Below are 18,514 nucleotides of genomic sequence, written 5' to 3' on the forward strand. Positions count from 1 at the left end.
AGGGGGAGGAAAGCGGGGAATGAACTAGGAGATTGGGATTGACATATATACACTACCGTGTGTAAAACAGATAGTGGGAACCTGCTGTATAGCCCAGGGAGCTCAGCTCGGTGTTCTGTGGTGACCTAGATGGGTGGAACTGGGGGGTGGGAGGGAGGTCCAAGAGGGAGGGGATAGATGTATACATATAGCTGATTCACTTCGTTGTACAGCAGAAACTAACATTGTAAAGCAACTGTGCCCCAACTAAAAAGAAAGAAATGTCTTTTTCGTCTCTTTAACTTATAGCTTTTCTGCCCTCCTTTTCTCTTCCTCTTTACTTTTTATTTGTTGAGGAGCTGGGGTCTCACGCGTGTCCTGTAGTTTCCCCAAATCTGGATTTTGCTGCTGGCGTCCCTACATGTTGCTCACTTTGCTGTGACTCAAGGTTGATTTTCCGGCACGTTGACCCCCTTGAGACACAGGACGGGTCACTGAGCTCCATGCCATCAGAGGGACCCCGCATCGTCACGTCCTGTCCTCGCAGCCTCCAACGACCTCTGCCTGGAGCCACGACCTCTGAGGGGGCTGCATTTGGGGCTGGAGAGCTGTCCTTCTAAAGCCAGGTATCCGTCTGGGACTGGGGTTAGGACAGCGACGTGGAATCCCACCCCTGCTGGGTCAGACTCGTCTTTACTTAGAACAGGGATACTTTGTTCATCACGGATATCTTTGCATGCATTTTGATTTTCAAAAAGATCGCATTACACGTTATTTATCTTGAAGATGGAGTTTTTTGGAGCACCCTGAGCCCCCCACCTCCCTCCTCTGGGTCCCCTGACTTTGATCCTCGTCTGCATGGGAGAATAATAATAATATCTCCTCCCCCCGCAGGGTTGGAGTGAGGCTGAAAGGAACCCACAGGCAAGAGAGTGTTTTTGGCCCCCTCACCCCAGGACGAGGTGGCCCTGGAAGGAAAGTGGTTCAAGGAGGGAAGCTGAAAAAGAAGTGGGTCAGCTGGTCACTGGGCAGCGGGGGTGGAGGACAGAGGAGCTGGGCACATTCCTGCCCTCCCTGGCTCTGTTGCTGCACCTGTAGCTTGAGGTGGCAGCCCCATTCTTCTGCCTCCCTCTCTGCCTACAGACTTCAGGTTTCCAAAAACTGACATCCCCTGGTTCTCTGAGTTTCCTGAACACCTACTATGTGCTGAGCTCAGTCCCCGACCCTGGGGACGCAGCAGTGAACAGGACAGGTCCAGTCCTGCATGATGGAGCTGACATTCCAGGGGGATCAAGTCTGATGATTTGATTACAGGTCATGATAGACGGGGAATTGCATTAAACAGGGTGCTGAGAGAGGGGAAATCTGGGGGCTACTTTAGTCACTAAGGGAGGCCCAAGGGGCCCTCTTCGAGGAGGTGACATATGAGTTGAAGCCTGAAGGAGGTGAGGGAATACGCTGCGTGAGGACCTGGGGGAAGGATGCTTTGGACAGAGGGCATGGCATGTGCAAAGGTCCTGGGGTAGGGAGCAAGCTGGGCTTTTGAGGAGCCATGGGGCTGCAGAGTGTGTGGCCCAGGCAGGGAGGAGGTGGGGTGGGGAGGTGGGCAGAGGTTTGCCAGAAACTTCAGGGAACCAGGAGATCAGTTCAGGGATAACATGCGAATCAGGCTTTCAGATGTAATTTCTCATAGCATCTGCCTTTCTGGGGCCCTTTGGCTGTGTCTGCCTCTGAAGCACTCTCCCTCTCCGACCCTGCATGCCTCTTATCTTGGAGCTGTGTATTGGGAAACAGAATTATCTCCCCTGGCTTTGGAACAGGCTATAAATGCTCAGGGGTGGGGTGAGGGAGGCAGTGAGCACTATGCCCGGTCGCTCCAGGTTTCAGATGTATGTGTGTTGGGAGGGAGGGTGTAGGAACCATGGCAGAGCCCTAGGAACCCCCAACCTGGCCCAGATGGGCATGGGCATCCTGGAGGCCTTCTTGGAAGCAGCGTCCAAACGGAGGCCTGTTCCCAAGCAGCCGTATAGGGTAGGGTCTTGCTAAATTCTGTATCCCGGGCCCCTGCCTGGAGCTCTGGTTGGCCTTGAGAGGCCCAGCGTTTTTACATCCCCACTCTCCCTCCTTGCAGGTCCCTCAACCACCAGGAAGAGAGCTCCTGGTGACGGCACACAAAGGCCTGGAGGGAAGGGTTCTTTTCCATTTTTTTTTTTTTCCCCGTCTTGGGACTCTCTGAAGGCAGGGGCAGGGTAGGGGCAGGGCCAGGGCAGACCTTGGGGAGGTCCCGAGGGTCCTGCTCCTCAAACTTTGCCTCTTGGAGGTGGGAGGTGGGGGTGGGATGGGGTTGGACACAACCTGGCTCTCCCCTCAAAACAGAGAATTTCTTTGAGGTTTCAGGGTGTATTTTGAAAACTTCTCTGAAGTTTTCACTCAACCCCTTGACATTTTCTTGTTAACTTTGCTATAAAACCACATGCAGTTTTCTATTGAATCTGTGTGTACACTTCCCCCAGACTCAGTTCTCTCATTATTTAATGAATAGTCACTGAATCCATGATGGGCACCGGGGATGGTCGAAGTCGCTTCCCATATGGGGCTCTCGGGCCAGCAGGATGCGAATGATATCAGTAAATAGACACCAAATACAATTCCAGGTACTGAGATGCTCAGAAGCAGGAAGGCCGGAGGGAGAGAGGGCGCATTCATGCCTGTGACTGGAAGGAGGCAGGAGGGCTTCTCCCAGGAGGCGAGAGAGGCCAGAGGGAGCAGCCAGTGCAAAGACCCTGCCCCATCCCACGTGGTGGGCAATTTTAATCCCATTGCTCAGGTGAAGAAACTGAGGCTCAGCTATCCTGGTGGACCCTCCAGGGGGTTAGCGGCAAAGCTGGCTCAGATTTTGGACCCTTGTTTCTAGGAGGAGGGTCTGGACTGGGCCTCCCTCCTGACCTGTCCCAGATTCATCCTGGGAGGTCCTGCCTCCATAGAACACTCACAAGGATGCCAGGCAGGGGGATGCAGGTGGGGGTGGGGTGGGGAAAAGGAGGGCCAGGCCATGCCAGGGGCCGGGGGGAAGCCAGGCACCTGCGAGCAGACAGACAGACAGGCAGGCAGCAGCCCACAGAAGAATTGGCTCAGCAGGTAGACAGGTAGCAAATGCATGGAAACCCCAGGCTGGCCTGGCGTCAAGGGCAGGCGGGAGGCCTGGTGACTGATGCCACATCTGAGGGGCAGCCCCTGGCACCCGCCAGAGGAGGGGCAGGAACAGCTGGGGCAGTTGGGGTTCCCAGTGGAGGTTCACCTGGTCCCGGCTTGGGTGACGGGGAGCTCACTACCTCCCTCCTTCAGCATCCCTCAAAACACTTCTTACCAGGAGGTTCAGCTCTGTGTCCTGCATTTTCCACCTCCAAGGAAGAAAAGATCTCCTTTGTGCTTAAGTTTTGTTGAGATATAAATGCACATACCGTGTAATTCAATCATTTAAAGTATCCAATTCAATGGTTTCTAGTATATTCACAGAGTCGTGCAACCATCATCACTGTCCGTTTTAGAACATTTTCATCACCTCAGGAAGCAACCCCGTACCCTTTAGCTATCACCTCACTATTTCTCCGCGTCCCCACCCCCGGCCCTAAGCAACCACTAATCTACTTTCCATCCATATGGATTTTCCATTTCTTGGTGGTGTCACCGGTCCAGCTCCCTCCAGCCTGTCCCAAGTGGTCTCACTTTATCCTCACACCACCCCCACGGGGTGAGTGCTACCACTATGCCCATTTCACAGATGAGAAAACCGAGGCTCAGAGAGTGCAAGCTGTGTGGGGATTTGAACCCTCACCTCCCCCCGCCCCGTCCCTGGCTTAAGTTGTGTGAAGTCCCCACTGCCCTCGAGATAAGGCCCAGCTCATTAACTTCAACTTGCCAGGTGGTCCTCTCCTCCAAGCCTTTGCCCATGTGAGTCCTTCTGCCTGGAGTGCCCTCCCCACCTTCTGCAACTAACCCTCACTCACTCCCCCAAGACCCCCTTCCAGCATCCCTTCCACCAGGAAGCCTCCCGGAGGCCCTGGCATAGCTGTTCTCCCCCTCTCCCCAGCCCTGCCCCTTGGCTGTGAGACCAGGAGACATCTGGCTGAAAATCTTAAAAATAAGTCCTGTAAACTAGTCATTGGATGCATTAAAGGCTCTAATCAGCCGGGATCACGATGCGGGGCCTGATAACCCGGCTGTTTTGTACCAGCTGCCCTGTGATGACATGGGCCAACTCTTCTGAGAAGTGTGCGCATGGAGAGGCCCCAAAACCACCCTCCCCCCACTGCTGATAGCAGATAACATCCCCTGAGCTGTGGTTTTCGCAGCCATCAGACTTGTGGTGCCAGATCGACCGAGCAGAGCGAGATCAAAACAGTATCTGGGCCCGGCCGTGGTCAGGAGTGAAGGGCAGCGCGTGGGGCGCTCGGGGATGCGAGGGTCAGGCAGGGGCCCCCAGTGCCCGATGAAAGCAGTGTGTTGGTATTATGCACAGTGGGGCTTTTTCCATCCATTTCACACTGGAGAAATTGAAGTCCGATGGGTCCTCATGCCGCATTCCCTGGGTCTATCTTGGCCAAGTAGGCGTCCCGATGGGTCTCAAACACCCTTTGCTTCATAGACGGGGTTCAGGAGTACTGGAATGAACTGCCGTCAGGCCTGGGGCTGCCCGGGGGAAATGTGTGGAGCGTCTTAGGGGTTGGCAGCAAGTGCCAGCAGCTCCAGTTCCTCTGCCTAGGATGGTGGCCTCTTTTCTGTCACACGATCAAGTCTCTGCAAAGGGGCAGCACGTGGGGGGCAGTTCAGTCTTCCTGGGTTCAGGTTTCAGGCTCGCAGTTGTTGGCCAAGGACTCGGGTCCTAGAGAGGCCAACTCAGCTGGGCTCTGCTGGAGACACAGCCTTGGCTCCAGAATGCACCCATGCTGTTCCACGCCGTTTCACACTGTTCCATCTTCCTCAGGAAAGCACACGCAGGCTCAAATTCACTGCACCCTGGGGCTTCCAAGGGCAGGTCTGAAGGCCCTGAAGTTCCAAAGGCAGGGCTGGGTCTGTGGTACATCCATCCACTTTCAGCAAATATTTTCCAAACAGCTGTATCATGCTGCAGCATACCTGACCTAGGTATGTCCACAGGCATGTTTAGGATAAAATCCAAACCCTTTTGTTGAGGCCCACAAGGCCTTGTGGTCTGGCCCCTGACACCCTCTGACCCCATCTTCTCCCATTCTCAACACACCAGTCTCCCTCCTGTGCCATGATCACTGGGTACTGTCTGTCTCTGGGCCTTTTCACTGGCTGTTCCTTCTGCCAAGAATGCTGTTCCCTCTGGCTCACTCCCTCACCTCCTGCAGGTCTGAGCTCAAACAAGAAGGCCTTCCTTGACTTTCCCAGCTGAAATAACCCTCCTAGCCCCACCCATCTCCTTCACTTGATTCACTTTTCTGTACCACAAAGATTTTTCCTGATGTTATGTCGCACGTTTATACACTTACTGTTTCTTTCTCCATTGGCAGGTATCTTGTCTGTCTTGTTCACTTCTGTACCCCAGCCAGGCATGCTGCATCTGCATAATAAATAGCTGTGAACGTATGGATACGGTCAAGGGGAGGTGTGGGGGGGGGCTGATTTGGGTTGGGGGAGGTTGCTGGAACCTCTCTGAGCTGACACTGGATATGAGGCTTGAAGAGTTTGCTCCTGGGGAAGTCGGCCAAGGAGTGGCCCAGGACAGGGACAGAGCAATCGGGAGCTGCAAGGCGAAGGGGTAGCCAGAGTCCCCAGGCTTTGCTTGGGTCCCAGGTTCTGAGATTATTCTTTTTCTGTTCCCCCCATAGGATCTGGGGTTGATGTGTGTTCATGTCCAGCTAACTCTTTAAATAAACTTTCTATTTTGGAATAATCTTAGACTTCCAGACAAGTCGTACAGGCCGTACCCTGTAGCCCTCCTCCCAACCTCCCCCGTCAACATTTGACATTTTCACGGTACCTTTGCCAAATTGAAGGAATGAATGTTGGTGTGTTTACGTTACTATTAACAAAATGCCAGACTTTATTTGAACATCACCAACTTTTCCACTGGTGCCTTTTTTCTGTTCCAGGATCCCACATTGCATTTAGTTGCTGGGCTGTTTTAAAAATATAGATTTTTTTTTTTTTTTTTTTTTTGCAGTACGTGGGCATCTCACTGTTGTGGCCTCTCCCGTTGTGGAGCACAGTCTCCGGACGCGCAGGCTCAGCGGCCATGACTCACGGGTGCAGCTGCTCTGCGGCATGTGGGATCTTCCCGGACCGGGGCACGAACCCGTGTCCCCTGCATCGGCAGGCGGACTCTCAACCACTGCGCCACCAGGGAAATCCCTAAAAATATGGATTCTATGTATTGGAAACCCAGCTGTGAAACTGGAGAAGGCTTGAATGGGGGGCTGGGTGGTGTCTGTGGACCTCTGTGAGGCTGTCCCTGAGCAGGAGGTCCCCAAGGTCAAGGGCATGCTGACGGGAAGCCAGGGGAAAGTTGAGGCTCCATCTGGGAAAGAATCTGGTAACCCTGGGAGCTGATTCAGGGGCGAGGGTCCCACCAGGTTGCCCCATGGGTAGTGAGCGCCCTGTCATGGGGGCATGTAAGGAGGTTCTGTTTGGGTTCCTAGAGATTTTATGGAGACCTCTGGTCTGTGCAGGAAAGTTGGATGGGATGAGCAAGTCTCTGATTCCTACTTGAGGCAAATTCCCTGGAGCACATCTGCCCTGTTCTTGTGATCCACCCACATTTCTCTTTGCCTTCAAGTCTGAGGAGATGAGTTTTCATGCTGTGCAAGCAGGTCCTCCTCTCTGAGCATGTGTCTCTGTCTGTAAAATAGGGGCTTCCACTTCTCACACACTAGGATGACTATCTTCAAAAAGACAAAAACGGGCTTCCCTGGTGGCGCAGTGGTTGAGAGTCCGCCTGCCGATGCAGGGGACGCGGGTTCGTGCCCCGGTCCGGGAAGATCCCACATGCCGCGGAGCGGCTGGACCCGTGAGCCATGGCTGCTGAGCCTGCGCGTCCGGACCCTGTGCTCCGCAACGGGAAAGGCCACAACAGAGAGAGGCCCGCGTACCGCAAAAAAACAAAAACAAAAACAATCAAGGGTTGGTGAGAATGTGGAGAAGTTGGAACCCTCCTAAACCTAAACCGGTTTAGTCGCCTGGAGAAGAATTTGGCGGTTCCTCAAAGCTAAACATCGAGTTACCATATGACCCAGCAATTCCCCTTCTAGGTACAGACCCAGGAGAAGTGAAAACACGTGTCCACACAAGAGCTTGCGCACACACACATCCACACCAGCACTAGTCATGGTCGCCAAATGTGAAAACAACCAAACGCCAATTGACAGCTGAGTCCCTAAACAGAAAGTGGTCCATCCATACAATAGAATATTATTCAGCCATAAAAAGGAATGAAGCTCTCATACATGTCACAATGTGGATGAACCTCGAAAACATCATGCTGAGTGGAAGAGGCCAACGCGAAAGGCCACATAGCGTGCCGTCCCATTTATATGTAATATCCAAACAGGCAAACCCACGGAGACAGCAAGCAGATTCGTGGTTGTCAGGGGCTGGGGGTTGCGGGGGGGAGGAGAAGAGACTACTGATAGGGAGAGGGGTTCCTTTGGGGGTGATGAAAATGTTCTGGAATTAGATAGAGGTGATGATTGCACCACATGGTGAATGTGCTAAAAACCACTAAATCGTACACTTTAAAAGGGTTAACATGGTGAATCTTATGTTATGTAAATTTTATCTTGATTAAAAATATCAGAGCTAGCCTCTGTGACCACCCCTAAAGCGGGGGAGTTGTTGGGGGCACATGTACTGTCCCCTCCCCTCTCCCTTTGGACCCTCAGAGCAGGGTGGGTGCTGGCAGCCCACCCAGTGAGGGTGCCCCAGTGCCCACCGACGCTCCTGCCCACCACGCCCAGGTGGCAGCTACTCAGGCTAGGGTGGTAAAGGGGGAAGTGGGGCTTTTCGTGGTTCCAGGGCCCCTGGATTTGCATCGGCCACTTTTACATAAAAATCTTTCCAGGCTGTGCCCAGCGGGCCCTGAAGCCGGCCATGGGGTCGGTGGGCTGTGCACCGGGGGCGAACTTGCTGGAAGCTTCTGCAATACCCAGTCCGACCTGCTGGTTCCTGTTTTGGGGGAATGTTATCACTGCTGGCTTCTTAGAAAGAGCCCGAGGTGGGGGGAGCCTGCGAGCCCCCAGTGAGTCCTGGCATCACCTTTGCCCTCTCTTTCCCTGGGGTGGGGGGCAGACAGGAGCTCTATCCGGGGGTCGGCAGGGGCACAAGGCCAGGGGTTGGGGGGTGGTGATGACAGGGGCCATTTACCAAGCACTGCCTGTGTCCCTGGCTGTCTGTGTGCTGTGGGTCATCTCCTGGGACCCCCATAAAATGTGTTTCCCCCAGACCCATAGTTCAGTTGAGAACACGGGGGTTCATAGAGGTGTGATGATCAGACTGAAGCCAGGCTGGGGTTCGAGCTGCTGGCCTGGGGTCAAGCCCAGGCCGATAAAACTCCCGTTTCGATAAGCTGGGGGGATGACCTGCCACAGTTTACTCAGGCAACAAATATTTACCGAGCTCCTCCTGGTGCCAGGGTCTGGGCTGGGAGCCAGAAATTTGATGGGCAGTAAGCCGGCAAGGTCTTACCCTCCCAATGGCCGATGGCCAGGGAACAGATGAGAGAAAGTCAAATGAGTAAGGTGATATCAGAGAGCATGGTAGGGGGACGGAGGTGGGTCCCAGAGCCACAGGGAGGGCCTGAGCAAGGGAGGTGGGCAGGGGGGTCTTGGTGGTGATGGCTTGCCTGCTCTGCGCGAGGTGGGTGTCCCCTGACAGGCGTCTCTTCCATTGCCCTCTCTTTCCTGCTTTGGTTTCACCCCCTCGAGCCTGAATTTGCATTATTGGGACATTTCTTCTTTTTAAAACTCCTACCTTCTGCCTTCTCTGCAGAGTCTCTCTTGGTGCAGCCTGGAGGGTACCGCTCCTGTCCCAACGGACCCCCATAAACAAAGGATTTCTTCCTCGGCTTCGGGTTTCTCAGAAAAACCGCCTCCGCGGTGCCGGGTTATGAAATGCACCCTGAGCTGACCAGGAAGACCCTGTGGGACTCACTGCCTACCGAGTGCCCCCTGCAACAGGACCGGAAAGGACCCCTCATAACTTTCCTGGGTCCCCATTTTACCGATGAGGACCCAGAGGCCAGTGAGCTCAGACTGGGACTCGAACCCGGGATGGCTGCCTCTTGGGCGCAACGATCCTTCCTACCCTGAGGCGCACAGGGCATCAGACCGGAAAGACAGAGACCCTGGGAGAGTCAGGCAGGCTCACGTTGCACCTCCACCGTTAACATGTAGCCAAGTAGCCTGGCCTTGCTGGGCATCAGTTTCCCCCTCTGGCAAATGGGCTGAGCGTTCCCCCCTCGCTCCATCATAAACGCTCCTGCTTGTGGCTTCAGTGGCCTTTGCATACGTCCACCCCGTGTTGTCAGCCTCCCCTTAAACCCCTCGATGGCATAGCTTTGGTTTCAGGATAACGTCCATGCTCTTCGCTGTGGCTTTTGAGGCTGTATGTGGCCAGTCCCTGCCCCCCACCCCGGACCCGCGTCTCTGCCAGATCCTCAGACACATGAGGCTCCCCCAGGACCCCAGGCCTTTGCACTTGCTCTTCCTGCCTCCATCCATGCCTCTGAACCTCAACCAGTTATTGCCTACTTACCTGTCAGTCTCAGCCTGACGTCAAACTGCCTTCTTTCCTTTTCTGCTTTTTAAATGTTTTCTTCAAGTGTAACATATAGACAGAAAAGTGCCTAAATCCTAAGTCTATGGCTCGATAACTTTTCACAAAGTAGACACACCTGTGTAACCAGCACCCAGCTCAAGAAACAGAGCATTCCCAGCCCTAACCCTTCCTGCCAAACTTCCTGGTGGGCTCAACAGTTTTGAATTGATGATTAATGATTACATGAGGGGCCCTCTGTCTCTGATGTGGCTGTCCAATAAGCTGCCGGGTCCTTGGGCTGCATTAATAGAGGTATAGACTCTAGAACAAGGGAGGTGATTTCTCTCCCCATTCTGGGTTGATCAGAGCAGGCAGGCAGCTTCCCCTGCCACTCTGAAATAGGACAGACGGACAGCGGGTTCAGTGAAAACCACCGTGGTACGTATGTGTGCGTGTATACACTTCAGAGCGGTGCCCTGGGAGAAGGCACTGGAGGCTTTAAGGCATTTAACTTAGAGAAGGACAGACCCAAGTCCCTGTCACCTCATCCGGGTGGTTCCATGGCAGAGCAAGGCAGGGTGCAGGTCCGCTCTGAAGGAGGCGCGGGTTCCAGGCTACTTTGATGGTAGCGAGCATCCCTTCAGGAGAACGATGGCAGCCTGATGCCCAGGGCAGCAAGGAGAGCAGGAGCTCATTACTACAGGCTGCCCAAGACAGAGATAGTCTAATGCCTTCCCTCACACCAGGCCCTGTAGAGAGGAGGGGGAGGGGGAGGACTGCAGGGGACCTGTGGCCATGCTGAGACCTTTCTCAGGCGGCGAGATGGAAGCCCAGAACCTGCCCAAGCTCATTGGGCCAAAACTGGCTTTCCAGGCACAGGCCGGCCTTGGAGCTCCGGCTTTGGGTGGAGTTCAGGTCAGGTTATATCTGGCATGGCCGTTCCCTTTCGCCGGCTGCAGCTGCCCGGGGTGGGGGCCGCTGGGCACGCTCCACCACCTGCACTGGCAAGCGGCCGCAGGTGCTGGGCCGGCCACTTTACATAACCACGCTTGGTCTCCCCTGCCTTGCTCGCTGTCCTGCCCCCTCGCCTCTCACCAGGAAAGGGCCAAGGGTCTGAGAGCAGGCGCCGACTCCGAGCCCCAGTGAACTCTTGAGTATTTTTATTTCACTTCTGCGTTTCACTTTTACTGGTCTTGGGCGAAATGTGCGTGCTAGTCAGACCCCAAGCAGTAGCTATTGGGTTAGGGACGGTTCTGTTCTGTGTCGACCAGGCTGGGGATGGGGGAGCACACAGACCTGGGTTTGAATCCCACCCCTGCCACTGGCTGGCTGTGTGGCCTCTGGAGCTACATTCAGCCCCTCTAAGCCTCCTGAGAGGTGCATGGGGTGTGGGAAGAGACCTCGGGCCTGGGTTCTGATGTGACCCTGCCTCTGGCCTGCTGTGTAGCCTCAAGCAAGTCCCTTCCCCTCTCTGGGCCTCAATTTTCTCTTCTGTAAAATGGGAATAACTACAGCCACACCCTTGGAATGTTGTCTCTCTGATCCAGCACTTCTTCAGGGTCTGGCTGGGTGCTTGTGCAGGAGAGGTGAGGCATCCTGGAGAGTGTGGACCAGTGGCATGTCCTTGAACTTGAGAAGCTTGAGCTATAAGGATCTCACCATGTGGCTAGTTTAAAATGCAGATTCCTGGGCACTTCCCAGGGTCAGGAGGGGGCGGGTTGGCCCTCAGGTGTCAGCAGGTGCCACATCAGACCGAGAAACTTTAGGAAAGGCTCTGGGACCCGAGTTTGTGTTGCCCGGGACAGGACCGAGGAGGGCTGTGGGGAGGGGAAAACCGAGGGCCAGAGAGGTGAAGTCATTCACGCTGGGTCGCTCAGCCGGCAAGTGGCTGCACTGGGATTGAATGGCGAGTCGCACACACAGGCCCTGGCACCTCCAGCGAGCCTGGCGCTGGGGCGCGCTCTGCTCTGAGCACCCAGGTGTTCACGTTCCATCGGCCTCAGGGCCAGCGGGAGCTGCCGAGGAATGTGAAGCTTCAAGCTTCCCCCGGGAACAACTGGCAGCCCGGTCGGGGTTTATATAGTGGCTCCCAAAATATCTGGCCGCAGATAGGCTGAGGCAGGCGAGGGCGCGGCTGGCCAATGCCGTGGCTTCCTGTCCTGCCAAGATGTTTCCTGCCGATAGCCAGGCCCAGTGGCCTTATCTATGACCCTGGGGCCGCCAGAAGGACAGCACCCCCTACCAGGGGACAGGCTGTTCTGGCCCGGGGAAGGGGCTGCAGGGACCCAGGAGAAGGTCAGAGAAAGCAGCAGCCCTCTGAGGGTGGTGGGTAGTTAGGTCAACTCACACGTTTGGGGAAGGAGCATTGTACTCGGAGCCCAACTGCCCCAGGGTTGAGTTGCGGCTTTGGGGCTAAATGACTGTGTGACTCTCGGGAGCTGGGTCCCTCTCAAAGTCACCCTCATCCATCAAGTGGGGATAGCGGTGTCTCCATTTTCATTTAACATCCCCCACCCTGGCCCCCAGCCTGGACCTCAAGGAGCCCCAAGTCTGGGGGAGACAGAGCTGGACACAGATCCCGTCCCCAACCCTGCAGCATCAGGGCTTGGCTAGAAGGAGGGTGGAGGCTGGAGGAATTCAGGTGTCTGTCTAGGGTGGCTGCCTGGAGGAAGGATACCACAGCTGGGGTTCAGTGGATATGTAGGAGCTCATCAAGCAGAAGACATGGAAGGGATGACCAGGCTGAGGGAACAGTGTGTGAGAATGCTTGGAGTCAAAGTGACACTCTCCCCATTTCACAGCGAAGGAAGCTGAGATTCCAAGAGGAAGTGATTCCATGGCTCTGAAACCTGGCTCTTCCTCCTGTACCTGCTGCCGAGCTCCTGGGAGGAGACATGTTCCCTCTCAGTTGAGACCCTGGGACATGGGGGACTTTTTTTTAAAAATTCAAATTTGATTTTACTGCAGCCCAAACAGTACAATTAACTATACATAAATAAACTATATATATATATGTATTATGTATATGCACACACATTTTAAGTTACAGGAAATAACAAAGTGAATAAAATTTTCTAGGAAATAAAGTTTATTATGGTAGATGGTGTTAAAGTTACAGTTGCCTACAGCCATAACTCAACATCCTTAATTTGGTGTAAGTGTGACACATTTTCTTGCCTTCCTGTGTCCTGCTAAGTCACCGTACCTACTGCTTTATTAAACTGATACGCTGATATTAAACATTACTCATTTCACTTATACTCTGATTCTAAAAAGGGGTTTTCACCTCTGACTCTCACCAGCTCCACCATGGTCCTCCTGGACCTGGTGGCCAAGGCTAGGGGGTCTGATGGGAGCAGCAGGGAGGGACTGGGGTCAAAGATGAGTCTCAAGGTTCCAGCTGGGGTCTGAGACAGGGTCACTGGCCCTGCCTCTGTCTTACCCTGTGGCTTCAGGGAGGTTGTCCACACCTCCCTACCCTTGGAGGGAGGGGCCGAGATGCCCCAGAGCACCAGCATCCCTGGACTCTTTACCCAGGACAACCCAGTTCCTGCCTGCTCACCCCATCCCCCCCTCGCTGGCTCAGGTTGGAGATTTTGTGCACAACGCAGGGAGGGTCAATGGGGTGAGAGGTGAGGGAACTGCTGGTTTTCATCCCCTCTTTCATGGTTTTCAAGACACGTGAGCAAACTATGAAACTTTGTTCTATAAATCCGTGCTGCCTTCATGGGGCCTGAGCCACTTGGGTCTCCTGGTGGGAGGACTCAAAACTGTGTGGCAGAGGGACTCGGACAAATACATGTACATGAATATTCACAACAGCATTTTCACAGAAGCCAAAAAGTGGAGAGAAACCAAATGCCCATTGATGGGTGAAAGATAAACAAAATGCGGTCCATAATACAAGGAAATATTAGCCCTAAAAATGAATGAAGCCTGACACACGCTACAATGGGGATGAACCTCAAATTTGTCACACTGAGAGAGAAGCCAGACGCAAGAGACCACCTAGTGCATGATCCCGTTTATATGAAATGTCCCAAGAGGCAAATACATCGGGGCAGGAAGCAGACAAGCAGTTTCAGGGACTGGGGGAGGGGGGACAGGGAGGGACTGCTCATGGGCACAGGGTTCCCTTTTGGGGTGATGAAAGTGATCTACAATTAGATACTGCTGGTGGTTGCACAACTTTGTAAAGGCACAAAGGGCCCCTGAACTGTTCACTTTAAGATGGCTCATTTTAGGTCATGTGAATTTCACCTCCATTAGAAAAACGATTTTTAAACTGTGTGGCAGTGTCCTGGGGCTTGTTTCTGGGTGGTTTCAAAATTTCAAATGGTGAAGCCTTTGCTATCATCTGATTTTCTTAGCTGATGGGCTCCCCCATTATGCAGTCAGTGCTCCTAGGAAGACCTGCTACTGGAGCTGGGGTGATGGTGGTCCTGCCTCTGCCGTTCTGATGTCCATGCTGATGAAACACCTGAGTGCCTTAGCTCTGCCAGCCTGTTGGACCCTCAGCTGCACAGGCCCCCTAGCCCCGAGTCCCCTCACAGAATCCTCCCTGAGAGGCAAGGGCCACTGTGAGCCCATTTCCCAGATGATGGATTGAGGCTCAGATGCTCTTGGTTACCCAGCCAGCAAGTAGCCGAGCCCCAGTCTCACTCAGGTCTGGCTGGCTCCAACGCCGTGTGCTCAGCACCTCGCAGGTCCTCGCTGTTGGGTCTAGGACCCCTCCCTCCTCAAGCGGTGGCATGGTGGGTGCTGCAATGTGACTGCACGCCTCCACACACACCCACTCACGTGGCTGGGCTTCTGTCGCTCCAGGCCTTCTGGGAAGCCGTGCCAGGTGCAACCTGTTTCTCTTAGAAGGGAGCAGAGCCAGGAGGAGGATGGGAAATGCTCTCAGCGTCTGAGTGCAGGCAGGGTGGGAGATGGGCTGTGCAGGAACTGCTGAGGGGCTGGGAACGTTCTGGGCTATGTGGAGAGGCGGGCAGCCTGTGGTTTTGGGAACTGGGACAAGCCAGCCCCTGCTGGTTGACACTAGGCACAGGACTCCTGCTCTCCAACCTGTTTTCTTCTATGAAATGGGCTTTATAAGAGCCACTGCCTCTCAGAGCAGATCTGAGGGATGGATGAGACAATTGAGGGGTCTAGCCCTGCTTGGCAGGCGGAAGTTGGGACAGGAAGGACTGTTCAGGTCCTGGATGGGACGACTGAGAAACACTCTGGGTTTAAAAACAAACAGCCAACAGTATGGCAGTTCCTCAGAAAAATTGAAAATAGATTGCGACAGATGAATGGATGAGCAAAACGTGTTATATATGTATGATGGAATATTATTCAACCTTTAAAAGGAAGGAAATTCTGACACCTGCTACAGCAGGGATGAACCTGGAGGACATGATGCTGAGCGAAAGAAGCCAGTCGCAAAAGGACATACTGTGTGATCCCACTTATGTGAGGTCCCTAAAGCAGTCAAATTTGTAGAGACAGGAAGTAGAATGGGAGTTGCCAGGGACGGAGGGAAATGGGGAGGTTAGTGTTTAATGGGGACAGAGTTTCAGTTTTGCAAGATGAAAAATTCTGGAGATGGACAGTGGTGATGGTTGCACAACAGTGTGAATGTACTTAATGCCACTGAACTGTGCTCTTAAAAATGGCTAAGATGGTGAATTTTAAGTTATGTGTATTTTACCACAATTTAAAAAAAGAAGCAAACAGCCCGATGATCCCTCCTGGTGGAGCAGCTCTGGGCTCAGACTGCACTAGATGAAGTTACCAGGTTTTTCCCTCTGACTAGAGGACCCCCAAACCATCTGCCTGCCAAGCTCCAGCTCATCCTCAAATGTCCCCTCCTCCAGGCAGCCCTCCTTGATCTCCCAAGTAGATTCTAGCTCTGCTATTGGGCACCCCTCAGCCCTTTCTCTGGCTCACCCCTGACCTCTCTGAGATGGAGTGTCTGCATCCGGCTCAGTCAAGGGGTGAGGCTGAGCCGATGAGAAGTTGGGGAGTGGGGAGCTCTGCTTTGATGTTGGGAGAGTGTGGAGGCAGTAGCAGGGGAGAGAGGCTTAGAGGACCAAGACCTTTTGCTCAGTAGGCATTGTTGACTGTCCCTCCCACACCTGCCATGTGCCCTGAGGAGCCCCCAGTGTGGGGGACAGAGCAGGACACAGAGTGTGTGGTCAGGACTGGGCAGGGGCTGAGAGGCAGAGAGAGACCTTTGACACCGGCTCAGTGACACTGGAACCTGGCCTGGCCCCGTGGAGGGAGCTGGGGGCCCGGGGGAGAGAGAGGTGCAAAAAGGATTGTCCCTCAAAGGCTGGCCTGGAGAGGGTGCGTGTGTGTTTGTGTGTTGTAGGCACACGTGTACGTGTGTATCTTTCTGTGTATCTGTGTCTGTTGTAGGCGTGTGTCTCTGTGTGTCTGTTGTGTGTGTAGTTGTGTTTCGTGTGTAAATCTGTTCACGCTTTGTGTCTCTGCGTGCTTATGCACGCGTGCGTGATGCACCCATGTGTGTGCGCGCGCACGTGGCTATGTGGCATTTTTGAGGAACTGAATCCCCTGCTCGGATGTGTTTTCTGCCCAGAGAGTGTGGGAGGCCCCTGCATGCCGTCATCCCCGCCACAGCCTCACTACCCCACAGCCCCAAGTCCCCAAGCCTTCTCGGCTCTCTGGCCACACCCCAAATCCGACCTCTTCTCTCCATCACCCAACACCCCTGGCCTCCCCACCTCCCTCCTGCCTGGGTTCTCCTCTCTCCCATCGGCCGCCAGGGGAAGCTGTGAAAACCTAAACCTCTCTGTGGCTCCCCATCCCCTTCTCTGGGGGGTCCTGGTTTTGGTTCTTCTCTCCCTGCCACGCCTGGCTGGCTGCGTCCTGCCCGTCCCAGGCCTCAGCCTCTACACTGAGTTCCCTGGGATGCCTTTCCGCCCCACGCCAGGCCGGGGCCTCCCTGCCCTCATGCAGCTCCCGACATGCCGTGGTGGAGATATCTGTTGCCCCTACCTCATGCCCCCGAGGGGAGGGGTTTTGTTTTGTGTGGTTCAGTTGCCTTCTTGCATTGAGAACATGGCCTGGTACTCAGCAGGTTCTCAATAAATATCTGAATGAATGAATGAATGAGGGTGGGAGGAGGGGCTGGAGAGGTCAGAGGAACCAGATGCAGCAGGGACTTGCCTGAGGGCCTGGTCAGGGGACTAAAGCTAAGAAGTCGGCCAAACGACACCTAAGAGGGGCAACGCGTGGTCTTAGAAGCACGTGGTGTGAGTTGGACAAGAGGCAAGCGCCAGGGATGGTGGCACATCCAGGACAGCTGGGCCCATCCAGTGGAGATGCAGGGGCTTAGGCTAGGTGGGTGCTGGAAGGGAGGGGAGAAGTGGGGGAGCTGAGATTCAGGAGGTGGAAAAGGTGGGAGCATCAATGATCCATGTGGGGGAGATGAGCCTCGATTTCCCGTTTGTGCTTTGGAATAGCTAGGCTGGCGCTCACTGAGGCAGGAGAGGCCCCCCGGGTTGAGGAGGAGAAGTAGAGTGTTGGGTCCTTCGGGGGATCCCTTAACTCTGTGGCCATTTCCTGGGAGGCAGGAGGACCTGGAGACCTTGTCTCAAGATAAGGCCGAGAAAGAGGAACCACTGAGGGGATGGAGACGAAACCGCGGTAGGAAAACACAGAGGGGGATGGCGGCCCAGAAGCCGAGGGCAGAGGGGGCCGCTCAAAAAGGTGGGTGTGGTCAGCACCCCACTGGTTCCTCAGTGGGGAGCTTGGCACAGAATCCGGTGGGTGCAAAGTCCAGTTGCAGTGGGGTTGGGACATGCACGAACCACAGCCCTATCAGCAGGGCTGAAATGGAAAAGTCTGATCACATGAAGTGCTGACGAGGATGTGGAGCAAATGGAATCCTAGCTCACCTCTGTGGGAGGTAAAATGGTACAGCCAACTTGGAAGACTGTTTTGCAGCGTCCGCCGAACATAGATCCCCCCTCCCCTATAACCCAGACATTCCACCCCTGGGTATTCATCCACAAGAGATGAAAACATACAGTAGCCACAGGACCTGGGCACACCTGCTTGGAGAAGCTCTGGACACAAGCCGAACACCCATCAACAGAACTGGCCAAACAAATCGCTGTACAGTTGTGCTGTGGAATAGTATACAGCAAGGAAAAATAATGGAGGATGTGCGTGAATCTTGCGGGTACGATGATGAGCAAAAGCAGTGAGATCAAAAGCAGGACACACTGTGTGAGTCTGTGTACCTGAAGTTCAAGAACAGACAAAATGAACCGATGGTGTTAGCCAACAGGATAGTAGTTCCTTCTGGGAGGTGGCACGAGGGGGCCTGCCTGGGGGATGGGGCGGTGTTATGTTATGGGTCAATTTGAACATACACAGAGGTAAAAACGCATCAGGCTACACACCTCAGATCTGAGTATTTGGCACAAATTGCTGTGTGTTTTATCTCAATCCAAAGGTGAATATATACAGTCACAAAAAACACTTTGGGAAGCACTTGAAATACATGAGATTTGGTGGGGTGGGGAGGCTGGGCAGTGATCACTGAAAAGAACTTGACAGAAAATTCCAGGCACGGTATTCCCAGTTTGACCAGGAGTCATGGCCTTTTAGTCTTATAAAAAACAGTGAAATTCCTCAAAAAAACTAAACATGGGATTACTGTATGATCCAGGAATTCCACCCTTAGGTATATACCCAAAAGAACTGAAGGAAGGGATGAAAATAGATATTTTTACACCTATGT

At 54.0% G+C, this 18,514-nt stretch overlaps 1 long non-coding RNA gene across 1 annotated transcript; it reads left to right on the top strand.

The window, feature by feature from the left end:
* The first annotated feature begins 217 nt into the window (after window positions 1-217).
* On the top strand, window positions 218-12,845 carry LOC125963998 (uncharacterized). The gene is made up of 2 exons (XR_007476448.1): window positions 218-605; window positions 8,989-12,845. It is a non-coding gene; the product is annotated as an uncharacterized LOC125963998 (long non-coding RNA).
* The last annotated feature ends 5,669 nt before the right edge of the window (window positions 12,846-18,514 follow it).

Source organism: Orcinus orca, chromosome 3 (assembly GCF_937001465.1).
Source record: "Orcinus orca chromosome 3, mOrcOrc1.1, whole genome shotgun sequence".
Classification (NCBI taxonomy): Eukaryota; Metazoa; Chordata; class Mammalia; order Artiodactyla; family Delphinidae; genus Orcinus; species Orcinus orca.